General features: G+C 34.1%; 1 protein-coding gene across 1 annotated transcript in view; it reads left to right on the top strand.

Moving 5' to 3' along the window:
* SCAMP1 (secretory carrier membrane protein 1) overlaps positions 1–13087 on the top strand; it is an 87158-nt gene that overhangs the window by 47768 nt on the left and 26303 nt on the right. The gene's annotated exons all lie outside the window — the stretch shown is intronic.

Consider the following 13087-nt stretch of genomic DNA (forward strand, 5'->3'; position numbering starts at 1 on the left):
TTAGACAAAATTGACACATTTTCATTTAAAAAATTTTTATTATTGTATTATAATATACCTTCAGAAAAGGCCATATATAACATGCCTATGTATTCATTAGGTTTTTTAAGTCATAAAATCCCATTCTTTTCTCCCACTTGAGAAAAAGATTAAATATGAAAATGAATGAATGAAAAATGAGAAGGTATTAGGTCTTAATAGTTGTAAAAGATTCTATTCCATATGATACAATTGACTTTAAGGAAAATTTTACTCTTCATTTCCCCTTTCAAAAAATGTCACAAGTGGTGATTACAGCCTAAGTCTTAAATGAACCTGGGTAAGGTAAATATACATGGGATATTTAAAGTGAGTCACTTTCACCTAGCAACTTGGTAATTATTTTCTGTGTATATTAATTTTTGGTTTCTCAAAAGACAGTAACATTTTAAAACTAGATTGTAAGAGTAATTAAATATAATACTTTGCATGGTATATTTTAATCAATGGTTAGGATTAACATTTCCTAAATGTATCTTCTGTGGGATATTAATAGGTGTTGTGTAAAAAAGGGTTCATCTGCTTAAGTTGGGGAATAGCGGGCTGGTAAAGTTAAACAAGTTTCTTCATTTTAGAATTTTTTAGACTCTTTAACAGCCTAGTGTGCTTTGTGATTTGACCATGAAACGATTATTTTTTGTATGTGAAATACGTTTTGGACTACTTTAAGAAACAAACATTGGGAGATGCTGATTTAGATGATAGCCCTGTTTTGAGTCCATGTATTCAATCATTTATCAATGCATTTTTATTTGAGTAATTTATGAGTAATGAACCTCTTTCAACTCTCACTGATGAGGGGCAGCATTACCAGGAAACAGGCATGTGTTGTGCAGATGATATGTTAGGTAAATTAAAGGGCCACATTCAGTTCTTTAACTTTTTTTCCATTTCAACATACAATTTCTTTGATTAACCACAATGTGTATCAATTCCCTTTCCCCCCCACAACACAGGCAAACAAAACGGAATTTAGAAACCCAGATATGTAAATGGAAAAAAATGGAAGGAAAAGAGAGATTAGGGAATTTGGAGAGAAAAGGTATCATTCAACAAAAACTAAATTGGTTAGAAATAGAATGAAGGGAAGAAAATAGGAGCAGGGAAAATGAGGAAAGAACTTTTGGATATATTGAAATATGGGAGGTTGGTTGTCAAGGAGTGGGGTGAGGTTCCCCTGTGATGTAGGATGTAAAGGAATTGAAGGGACCTGTTTACTCCTTGCATGATCGGTGAAGAGAGTTACAGCTGTTCTTTTCCTTGTTATTTAAGCCTGGATCACAACGTTTTAAAATTTTTGACATCAGGACTCTGCCTGCCTGCTTTCATCACGTTACCAATATATCTACTGTGATGCTTCTGGGTGGGAATGGGGATGTCTTTGAGATTTTAAAAGTGACCTGAGACTACAGACTTTGGATTTTAAACCTTCTATGACCAATGTAGCCAAAAGCAACTATTAAAAGCCAGCTTTTACCTTTTATTACTTGAAATCAGTTCCTTTTTATTCCCTTTTCTTTGCCATTGAAATAAAAATGCTTTGTGGAACGTTTTTACTTCTGGCATTATTAATCTATAGTCTAAGTTCTTAGCTGCATCTCACCCCTTTAGAGTGTATCACAAATATGTTAATTAGTTTTACTGTTCAGAGCAGAACTGTGAAGAAAAATTTTTTATGGGGAAAGTCGAAATTAAAATATTTGAAATCATTAATATACCTTCTCAGTGTATACCTTGGGGATTTTCTTCACCCAGATTGTCAGGTGTTTCTGAATCTGTGAAGTCTCTTTGGAAGTACCTAGTGAAGTTTGTTAAATACTTATTAATGACACATTTCTCCTTAAATATGAAACTCTCAAACCACATACATTGGATATGATCATTTATATTAAATATGGGATTTTAAATAGACTTTACTTATTCATGTAAGTGTTATATTTGAGATCAGTTAGGATTACTGCTTTTGAGAAAGGGCAGTCAGAAGATATGCGTGTTTCATATTCTGTTTCAAGACTGGTGATTAAGAAATGAAACACAAGCGTCTGAACATACTACATAAGTCAGTAGAAAATGGGTAACTAACACTTTTTAGACCAGACTCACATATTTTTAAAGAGAAGTTGTTATTGAAAACATTCAGTTTTTATTAATTAGACCCTTGAGTGAAGCTAAAGTGCTTTTAAAAAGTTTTTCACGTTTTATTCGTCTCTGGCTAATGATATATGTGCCTCTTCTTCCATAAAATTATGTAAATGTCTACTGCAAATTTTATTTCTCCAGGTTTCCCTATAATTGAGGAAAAGAATAGTTAGCAATCAGAACAGCATGGCAGGGGTTGATTTTAGAATAAACCAGTCATTGCAACCATACAAGTTAGAGGAGACATTAGGTTTGAGAATGTGATTAGATTTGGTTTTTCAGTTGCCCAGAGAATTTTTTTTCTTTCTTGTAGATGGGTGATAATTCCATATTTCTAGAGTAGCTGTTAATTTTGTGGTGGAGTGCTAAAAAATAACTAGAGAGCTTAGCAGGAAGTCTTTATCCTAGAATGATCCATTCTTTGTTCTCTCATAGTCAGTTGGAGCTACATTTTTAATTGCCATATATAGTTTATCTGTTCCTTTGCCTCCCTGTTGACTCAGTCTAAAAGTAAAGAAACTCCGTATTTCAAGAAATTCCTTTTAATGATTAACCTTGTTATCACGAACTCGTAATTTGCTTAATAAATAATATATAAGTAAACTGTTTTTTTGTATTAACTCAAACCTGAGAAGAAAACTATGATTGTTTTACTGAATTATAAAATGCCTTTAGATTGAGTTAAAGCATTTGATAATAGCCTTAAAATTCGTTGAAAATTCAAATCTGCATTTGATTATATTCAATAATCATATATAATAAGTCATACTGATAATTACATACAGTCATTTTTAAATGTGATAAAGGTAGATTCCATTTAGGAATAATCATCTTTAAATTAGTTATTATGCATGAAAAGTTGGTTTTCCAGTGTCATCTGAGTTTCTTTTTTGGTATTTCATTTGAAAGTTCATTAATTCACTTGATTCTTTTAGAGAGATATTATTATTAAGATAAATAACTTATAATTTCAAATAGTTGGAAAATATAAAGTACCCAAAGGTTAAATTAATTACTCATTGAACACTGACAGTATACTAGGCAGGAGAGAAAAAGAGACATGGTATTTGCCCTTAGAAATGTGTAATATAAGTTATTTAAAGGTAGGCATTTCTGAAACTTTGGCTAATAGAATTCACATGTAACAATTGAGTGATACTCAGACACCCCAAAAATGTTTGAATTCCAAAGGAAGTTAATGTTGATATCATACTCAGTGATACTTGTATAAATATAAGATCAATTATTTTCAAGTTAGTCTTCTCTTAGAGTTACCTTTTGAGGATTTAAATTTTTAGTATTTTTCTCTGATACAGGGGTAAAAAGTCCTGTTTATTGACACCATCAGAATATCAGAATGTTCATGAAAAAGATGGTTTTCAAACTGTATAAACTACTGTTCTATATGAATATGATGTCTCTTCATTTTCAACCAAGAGCTCCTTTTAGTGATAATACTTAAAAGATATTGTCCTTCATAAGGTAATCCCATTGCCTGAATTTGAAGGAAAATTACATAGGGAACTTGGAGGTGTATGTGCTTTTAAAAGTTGTTTATTATGTATCAGAATTAAACTTGGAGTTGTCACTTTGTCCTTTACATGGTTTTAAAAGATTGTAACTATGTTCTTAATTTTATGCTTCTACAAATCACTAAGCATTATATAAATACTCTAAAATATTAGGTAATTATTAATGAGGCAGTGTGTTGTTGAAAAAGTATAACTATTGGAAACATACTGAGAAAGGATTAGAATTCTGGCTTTCCCTTTTAAAAGTTGTGTGCTTCTAGGAAAATGCAGTAAAACCGCTTAGTGCTGCAGTTTGTTGAGTGTAAACTGGTGATAATATTTGCAGAGTTAATAAGAGAATTAGAGGTAATGTATGCAAAATATTTGGCTTTATAGGTGGTCAACAAAAGGTAGCTGGAATGAATGTTTTACTTTTTTGTTTTTGTTAGGTTTTATCATTTACTTTGATGATCCACAAAACAGTTATCTTTTGCTGCTTTTAGTTCATTGTCTTTTGGTTCCCCAGTCTGAGCTACCATGTTTCCCCGAAAATAAGACCTAGCCGGACAATCAGTTCTAATGCGTCTTTTGGAGCAAAAATTAATATAAGACCCGGTCTTATAGTAAAACTAGACCCAGTATTATATATCAATCATATATCATATCATATCATATCATCATACCATACCATACCATACCCGGTCTTATAGTAAAATAAGACGGGGTCTTATATTAATTTTTGCTCCAAAAGACACATTAGAGCTGATCGTCAGGCTAGGTCTTATTTTCCGGGGAAACAAGGTAGAGGAAATCATGATTTATACTTAAGGCATATGTAGGTTCCCAGATAAAAATAAACTTTAAAAAATCTAGTCTGATAATCTAGGCTTCTAATTGTGTTTGTTTTTTTTTCGGTCTCTGTTTAAAATAATTACTGGTTTATATTTATTTATATTTATATTTATTGTCTTCCTGTTTATATCTACTACTTACTGTGTAAAACATATCATATACTTTTTTTCTTTCTTTGATTTCTTTTAGATTAATGAAGTTTTTATGTATTCTTTTTTTTTTAATTTATTGGGGTGACAATTGTTAGTGAAATTACATAGATTTCAGGTGTACAATTCTGTATTACATCATCTATAAATCCCACTGTGTGCTCACCACCCAGAGTCAGTTCTCCTTCCATCACCATATATTTGATCCCCCTTACCCTCATCTCCCATCCCCCACCCTCCTTATCCTCTGGTAACCACTGAACTATTGTCTGTGTCTATGAGTTTTTGTTTCTCATTTGTTTGTCTTGTTCTTTTGTTGTTTATGGTTTATATACCGCATATCAGTGAAATCATATGGTTCTCTGCTTTTTCTGTCTGACTTATTTCGCTTAGCATTATACTCTCAAGATCCATCCATGTTGTCACAAATGTTCCTATATCATCTTTTCTTATCACTGAATAGTATTCCATTGTGTATATATACCACAACTTCTTTATCTATTCTTCTATCGAAGGACATTTTGGTTGTTTCCATGTCTTGGCCACCGTAAACAAAGCTGCAATGAACATTGGAGCACACTTGTCTCTATGTATAAATGTTTTCAGATTTTTTGGGTAGATACCCAGGAGAGGGATTGCTGGATCATATGGTAATCCTATTCGTAATTTTTTGAGGAACCTCCAGACTGCCTTCCATAACGGCTGCACCAGTCTGCTTTCCCACCAACAGTGTATGAGGGTTCCTTTTTCTCCACAGCCTCTCCAATACTAGTAACTATTTGTCTTGTTGATGATAGCCATTCTGACTGGGGTGAGGTGATATCTCATTATGGTTTTTATTTGCATTTCTCTGATGATTAGTGATGTTGAGCATTTTTTCATATGTCCATTTGCCATTTGTATGTCCTCTTTAGAGAACTGTCTCTTCAGGTCCTCTGCCCATTTTTCAATTGGGTTGTTTGTTTTTTTGTTGTTGAGTTTTCATGAGTTCCTTGTATATTTTGGATTTTAACCCCTTATCGGAGGCACTGTTTGCAAAAATCCTCTCCCATTCAGTTGGTTGCCTCTTTGTTTTGTCGATGGTTTCTTTCGCTGTGCAGAATCTTTTAAGTTTCATATAGTCCCATTCGTTTATTTTAGCTTTTACTTCCCTTGCCTTTGGAGTCAAATTCATAAAATGCTCTTTGAACCCACGGTCCATAAGTTTAGTACCTATGTTTTCTTCTATACAGTTTATTGTGTCAGGTCTTACGCTAAGTCTTTGATCCATTTTGAATTAATTTTGGTACATGGTGACAGATAGCAGTCCAAGTTTCATTCTTTTGCACGTGGTTATCCAATTCTCCCAGCACCATTTATTGAAGAGGCTGTCTTTCCTCCATTGTGTGTTTTTAGCTTCTTTGCCAAAAATTATCTGTCCATATTTATGTGGTTTTATTTCTGGGTTCTCAAGTCTATTCCATTGGTCTATGTGTCTGTTTTTCTGCCAATACCATGCTGTTTTGATTATTGTAGCCCTATAGTACAAGCTAAAGTCAGGGAGTGTGATACCTCCAGTATTGTTCTTTTTTCTTAAGATTGCTTTGGCTATTCGGGGTCTTTTGTGGTTCCAAACAAATCTGATGATTTTTTGTTCTATTTCTTTAAAAAATGCCATTGGGATTTTGATGGGGATTGCATTAAATCTGTATATTGCTTTGGGTAATATGGCCATTTTAACTATGTTGATTCTTCCAATCCATGAGCATGGAATGTCTTTCCATTTCTTTGTTTCTTCAATTTCTTTCAAAAATGTCTTATAGTTTTCAGCATATAGGTCCTTCACATCCTTGGTTAAGTTTATTCCTAGGTATTTTATTCTTTTTGCTGCAATTGCAAAAGGAACTGTTTTTTGTATTTCTTTTTCTGAGATTTCATTGTTAGTATATAGGAATGCAATGGACATTTGTATGTTGATTTTGTAGCCAGCAACTTTACTGTATTCGTTGATTGTTTCTAATAGCTTTTTGGTGGAGTCTTTAGAAAATTCTAAAGAATTTTCTATATATAGCATCATGTCATCTGCAAAGAGTGATAATTTAACTTCTTCATTCCCAATTTGGATGCCTTTTGTTTCTTTCTCTTGCCTGATTGCTCTGTCAAGGACTTCCAACACTATGTTGAAAAGCAGAGGTGATAGGGGACAGCCCTGTCGTGTTTCTGAATGTAGAGCAAAGGGCTTCCGTTTTTCACCATTAATTATGAGATTAGCTGAGGGCTTGTCATGTATGGCCTTTATTATGTTAAGGTATTTTCCTTCTATACCTATTTTATTAAGTGTTTTAATCATAAATGGAGGTTGTATCTTGTCAAATGCTTTTTCTGCATCAATTGATATAATCATATGATTTTTGTCCTTTATTTTGTTTATGTGATGTATCACATTGATGAATATGTGGATGTTGAACCATCCTTGTGCCCGGGGGATGAACCCCACTTGGTCGTGATGAATAATCTTTTTAATGCATTGTTGTATTCGATTTGCTAGAATTTTGTTTAGGATTTTTGCATCTGTAGACTGAGCTAGGTCTGTGTCCTGCGCCTCCTTGGCTCCATCTCCGCACTTCTCCCTTCCCCGCTCCCCTGCTCCCGCGATTCGCCCACCTTTAGGTGAATTCAGTAGTGGGCCTTTTCATCTTGCCTGCCTGCTGTGCAGGGAGTCCTTTGTGGAGTTATTGTTGTTCGATTAGTTGTAAATTCCAGGGGAGCTTTACAGAGGCTCACCTCACGCAGCCATTTTGATGACGTCCCTTTATGTATTCTTTTAATATTATCTCTTTTATTTGTTTTAGTTAGGTCTGCTTGGCAATGAATTCCCTATTATTTTACTGAAACCATTTTCATTTCACCTTCATTTTTTATCTTTATTGAGGTATAATTGAGAAACAAAATTGTAATATATTTAAAGTATAGTGATGATTTGATACTCGTATACAATGTGAGAAGATTCCCACAATGAGGTTAATTAACACATTCATCACCTCATATGTTTACCTTTTATTAATTGTTGTTGAAAATTCTTAAGATCTCCGTTAGCAAATTTCAGTTATATAATTTTATCAGCTATAGTCACTATGCTCTACTTTAGATCCTTAGACATTGTATCTCATAAGTGAAAGTTTGTACCCTTTTACCAACTTCTTCCCATTTTCCCCAACTCCCAACCCCTTGGTTTGAGGAACCTCTCTTATATTTTCAGTTTGTTGGGAGTTTTTTTTAATCCTGAATAGTGTTAGATTTTTTTTTCCAGATGCTTTTTCTGTGTCTGCTGAGATAATTATGAGGTTTTGTGTCTTTATTCTATTAATATAGTGAGTTACATTGATTGATTTTTCAGATATTGAATCAACTGTCAACGATGTAAGAAACGTCCAGACCTGTAGAGAATTTTTCTGAGTTTATTTGAGCCAAACTGATGCCATATATTGGGGAGCAAGATCTCAAATACTCTGGAGAATGGCAGTTTTGCAGCATATTTGATATATTAGAACCAAAGGAGAAGATGTAAAAAGGTAGTAGATTAAGGAGGTGGGAGAAAGCATAGTGGGGAAATCTCTAAGATTGGATAAAAGGCAAAATGGAAGAACACTTGTACGTCGGTGGGTACAGGACAGTTAATATTTACAGCACATTAGAGATAGTATTTGGAGAACAAGATAATGAGGGATTCTGTGGTCTCATGCTCTAGAGGTCTTGTGTTCTGGTGCCAGTGGTTGTGCCTTTGAGGAGTAGGAAAAGAAAATTACTCTGACATTTTAAAGGTATGTTATCCTAGATCTGCAAGAACAATGAAGAGAGCTCCTTTCCTTTGCAAAGGAAGCTATAGGCCTGGGATTTTGACTACCTACCAATTAGAAATTTATGATCAGACCATCCTGTGTGGTTACTTTCAGTTACTGAGCTTGTCAGGCCTGCCATGTGCTCCCCACTACCTTCCCCGACCCCCCCCCCCCCCAGCTTGTCAGGTTTATTGTGTAGCCCCTTTTTCATGCACACATTTGTGGGATAAATCCCATTTGGTCGTGTGAGTCACCCCTGGGAACTGCAGTGAAGGTGCTGATTTTCATGGCTTATTCTACCCTCATTGAAATATCTTGCCAAGAGAATTATGGGAGAAGGGAACAAGCAGTTCCAGGTGAGAATGCTAACAGACTGACGTTGCTCTTATCCAAAGTTCAGTTTTCATGTATAAATATTCTCAGTTTATTTATGCCTTTGGTCAGAGCATTGAAATGGTTGTTTCTGAATTTTGTCTAGCTTTAGTTTTAGGGGAGGAGAGGATTTGTTGACTTCATTACTCTGTCATGATGGAAGTGAATTTCTGTTTCCTGATTTTCAACTTTCAGGTGTCTTACACTCATTTCCTGCTAGGCATGATGAGTATTAACTTTTCTATAGCTTGTGGGGCTCCACGAGCTTTTTACACCAACACATACACCCTTTGTTCCCACAGCCCTTCCATTACATGGAATATAATTTTAGATTAGGTTAATATTAGGAGTTCCTTGTTTACTATGTAAATAGTATTTACATCTGGACTTTTTAGTATATTACTACATTTTCTTTTTTTTTTTTTGTACAACTACAATTACTACCGTAAATAGTTGCCTTGTTTTGGTCTCTTGCTTCATTTTATACACACCCACCTACCCACCCTCCTTCCAATTCCTTCCATATTCTCTGGCATAATTGAAAAACTATTGTCAAATATGTCAGGTGATCTCGATTTCATTTCTTTTTCTCCATAGAGACATCTTTTTTAGAGTCCTCAATTATCCTCCCCTCATTTGAACTGGTTGGTTTCTGTTATTCTGACATTTCCTTTTCTTTCTCTTCTGTGTTAGATTTCTGTACCAGGGTCTTAACTCTCTTTTTCTTTTTCTTTTTTTCTTTTTGGTTTACTCTATCCTTTTTGGTATAGCACATCCTCTAGTAGACTGCTGAGAAACTGGTATAAACGAGATTTCTCTTTTTCTAGAGTCTTAACACATCTGGAAATGCTTATTTCTTACTACACATTTAACTTATAGGTTGGAAATTATAGCCCTTAAAATTTTGAAAGCATCATACCCTTGGCTTTTAGCAAGGGAATGGCTAGTATTAATGTTGAGAAATCTGATGCCATTCTGATTCGTAATCTTTTATGGAGCTCATTTTTTTTTCCTTTTCTGGGAACGTTTTAAGATTTTCTCTCTTTCCCTGGTGTTTGAAAGTTAATGAAAATGGGTCTTGGTGAAGGTATATTTTTCATTTATTACAAACTGGTTACTCTCTGAACCTCTTTAATCTGGAGACTTAGGTCCTTAAATTCTGGGAAAATTTATTTTATTTCTTTGATTAGTTCTTTCTCTCTGTTTTCTTTGTGTTTTTAGTAAAACTCCTTTTTAATTAGATATTGGGATTGTTGAGAAGAAAATCTAATATATTTTTTTCATATTATCTATCATTTTGTTTTATTCTGCTTTCTAGGAAATTTCTAGAACTTATGTTCCATGAATCATGATGACATCAGTCTTTCAAATAGCAACACTGAAAGCTAGATGACAATCGAGTACAGCTTCATTTTGAAGGAAATATACCTTCTAATTTAGAATTCTACACTCAAACTATCAAATTGTCCGAGTAAAGATATTATAGACAACAGAATTTCAGCAAGTATGCCTTCCCTGTGTTATATCTCAGGACTCTACTAGAATAAATGATGCGCTCTGCCGAAATGAGGGAGTCAACAAAGACAAAGGAAAATGTGGGATGCAGAAAACATAAGAGAGAGGTCTAGCCTAGCTTATTCCCAGGATATATTGAAGCAAGGTCTCAAGATAACTGGTGGCCACCCCAGAGCTCTGTTCATTCAGATTTGAGCAAGTCAGAAGATTTTAAGAGAAACAGCTTCAGGAAGATAAAATAGAATCCTTCATGAATTTGAATGTGTTAAGAGATTTACACCAGTTAGGGAGAGAATAGTGATCAGTTACTGATAAGTACATCTAAAAAATAACAAAAGACAGTTGGAAACTCCAGGGAAATCTAAAATGTCTGTGCAGAATCGGAAATCTAACTAGAGTATACTTCATACCTCAGCTGTGACTAACACTTAGCGTGTTTCCCTGAAAATAAGACCTAGCTGGACAATCAGCTCGAATGTGTCTTTTGGAGCAAAAATTAATATAAGACCCGGTCTTATTTCAATATAATATAAGACGGGGCCTAATATAATATAATAAAATAAAATATAATGTAATACTGGGTCTTATTTTACTATAAGACCAGGTCTTTATAATATAATAAATATAATATAAATAATACCGGGTCTTATATTAATTTTTGCTCCAAAAGATGCATTCGAGCTTATTGTCCGGCTAGGTCTTATTTTCGGGGAAACACATTATCTGCTTTCTTGTTATCTTTGCAAACAGTTCTTTGGGACACAGTGTTGCTTTAGGCTCAGTCCAAAGGTTCCAAAGGTTTGAGGCATAAGGTGGTGTGCAGGGCAGTTTCTCTAGGATGGCAGCTCTGATTCCATTTTAAAGTGGCTCCATTTAGATTATTTTTTTACATAAGCTGGACTCTGCTAAAAATCCCAGCACGTTAGGCTTTTGTTAATTAGTTTTTCCTGAGGGCAGACCTTGTGAAAAATAGAGTGCTCTGGAGTATTTCCAAATAGTTTCCAAATAGTGTCTTTTCCCTTTTCCTGCTGGAGGCATGAAGAGATTTTCCCCAGTATTCACTGTGAGAACCAGGTTGAGCTGTTGGTGGTAAAACTCACAAATGTGGGGCTTCCCTATGAGTAGGTCCCCCTTGGAGTTTTTAACTCTGAGTTGTACACTCGGAGCCCCCAGCAATTCGTCAATTACAGTTCAGGTTTTCCTACAGTGGCACTGGTTTCGGTGGAGGTTTCTGCTCAGGGCTTTTTGCGCTGGTAAGTCTTGACTACATATTCACCAGTCTGCCTCTCTAATTTTGGGGTAGCAGTTTTGTGACCTCACTCTCTTTCAGATCTAAGAGTTGTTGAGTTTTCAGTTTGTTCATCTTTTTACTTCTTAGGAGTGATTGGCTACTTCTAAGCTTCTATACTTCTTAAAAGCAAGCAGTCTCTGGGCAATAGACAGCATTTATGTCTTGTTTCTTTATACCATACTTAATATCCATGGGGATATTGGAATATTTTATATTAGAATATTTTTGCTAATTGAAATCAAGAAATGAACTGTAACACCTTTTTAATGTCTTGACAAACATAGAGTATATACGTATGAACCAGAAAGTCAATTTAATTGTTTTTATATAAAGATATTTGATTTTAAGTGTAAAACCATATTCAAAGTGCAGGAATTTATATTATAATAATGGTTTTTCTAAGTGTGATGTAAGGACCCTTGGTGTTTTCTTCAGGAAGCTTAAGGTTCTCCCTTTTTAAACTATGTATCTGTGTGAAGCTGATTTTCCTAATTTTCAACCAAAGTTAACATTTCATATGACAGATTGAGTGCAAAAGCTGATATGAAAATCCACATACTAGACTGTAGCAGTGCTAGGGCTTTTAAAAGTCTGAAACATGACACTTCCTGTGTGCGCTTGAAAGAATGTATATTCTGCTATAGTTGGATAGAATGTTCTGTAAATACGATTGTGGTCAAACTGGTTCATAGTGTTGTTCAAGTCTTCTGTGTCCGTACAGATTTTTTATGTACTTGTTTTGTCAATTCCTTAGATAGATATGCTGAAATCTCCAAGTTTAATTGTAGATTTTTCTGTTTCTTAGTTCTATCAGTTTTTTCTTACGTAGTTTGATACTCTCTTGTTAGGTAGATATATATTTATTATATGTTTTCTTTGTGCTTTGACTTCTTTATCATTATGTAATGTCCCTATTTATCCCTGGTAATAATGCTTTTTCTACTTAAAATTATTACAACTCCTCCAGCTTCTTTTTGATTCATGTTTGTATATTATTTTTTTGCTTGTCTTTAACTTTTAACCTATCAATGTTTTTATATTTAAAGAGGCTCTTTTTGGTAGGCTACATATAGTTGGGTCTTGCTTTTTCATCCACGTTGATAGTCTTTCTCTTTTAATTAGTGTGTTTATGCGACTTACATTTATTGATCTGGTATGACTAAGATAATCTGTCTTTTTATAAGCTATTTTCTATTTGTTCCAACTGTTCTTTGTTTCTCTTTTATTCTTCTTTGCCTTGTTATGGATCAAATGAGTATTTGTAAATGATTTTATGTTCTCCTGTTTCTTCATTATTCTACCTCTTATCAAAATCTTTTTTAGTGATACCTGAGTTTTCACAATATACATCTTTAATTAATCTTGGTCTGTGTACAAATAGTAACATTCTTACTCCTGTGT

This window comes from Rhinolophus ferrumequinum, chromosome 7, assembly GCF_004115265.2.
Source record: "Rhinolophus ferrumequinum isolate MPI-CBG mRhiFer1 chromosome 7, mRhiFer1_v1.p, whole genome shotgun sequence".
In the NCBI taxonomy this organism is placed as follows: domain Eukaryota; kingdom Metazoa; phylum Chordata; class Mammalia; order Chiroptera; family Rhinolophidae; genus Rhinolophus; species Rhinolophus ferrumequinum.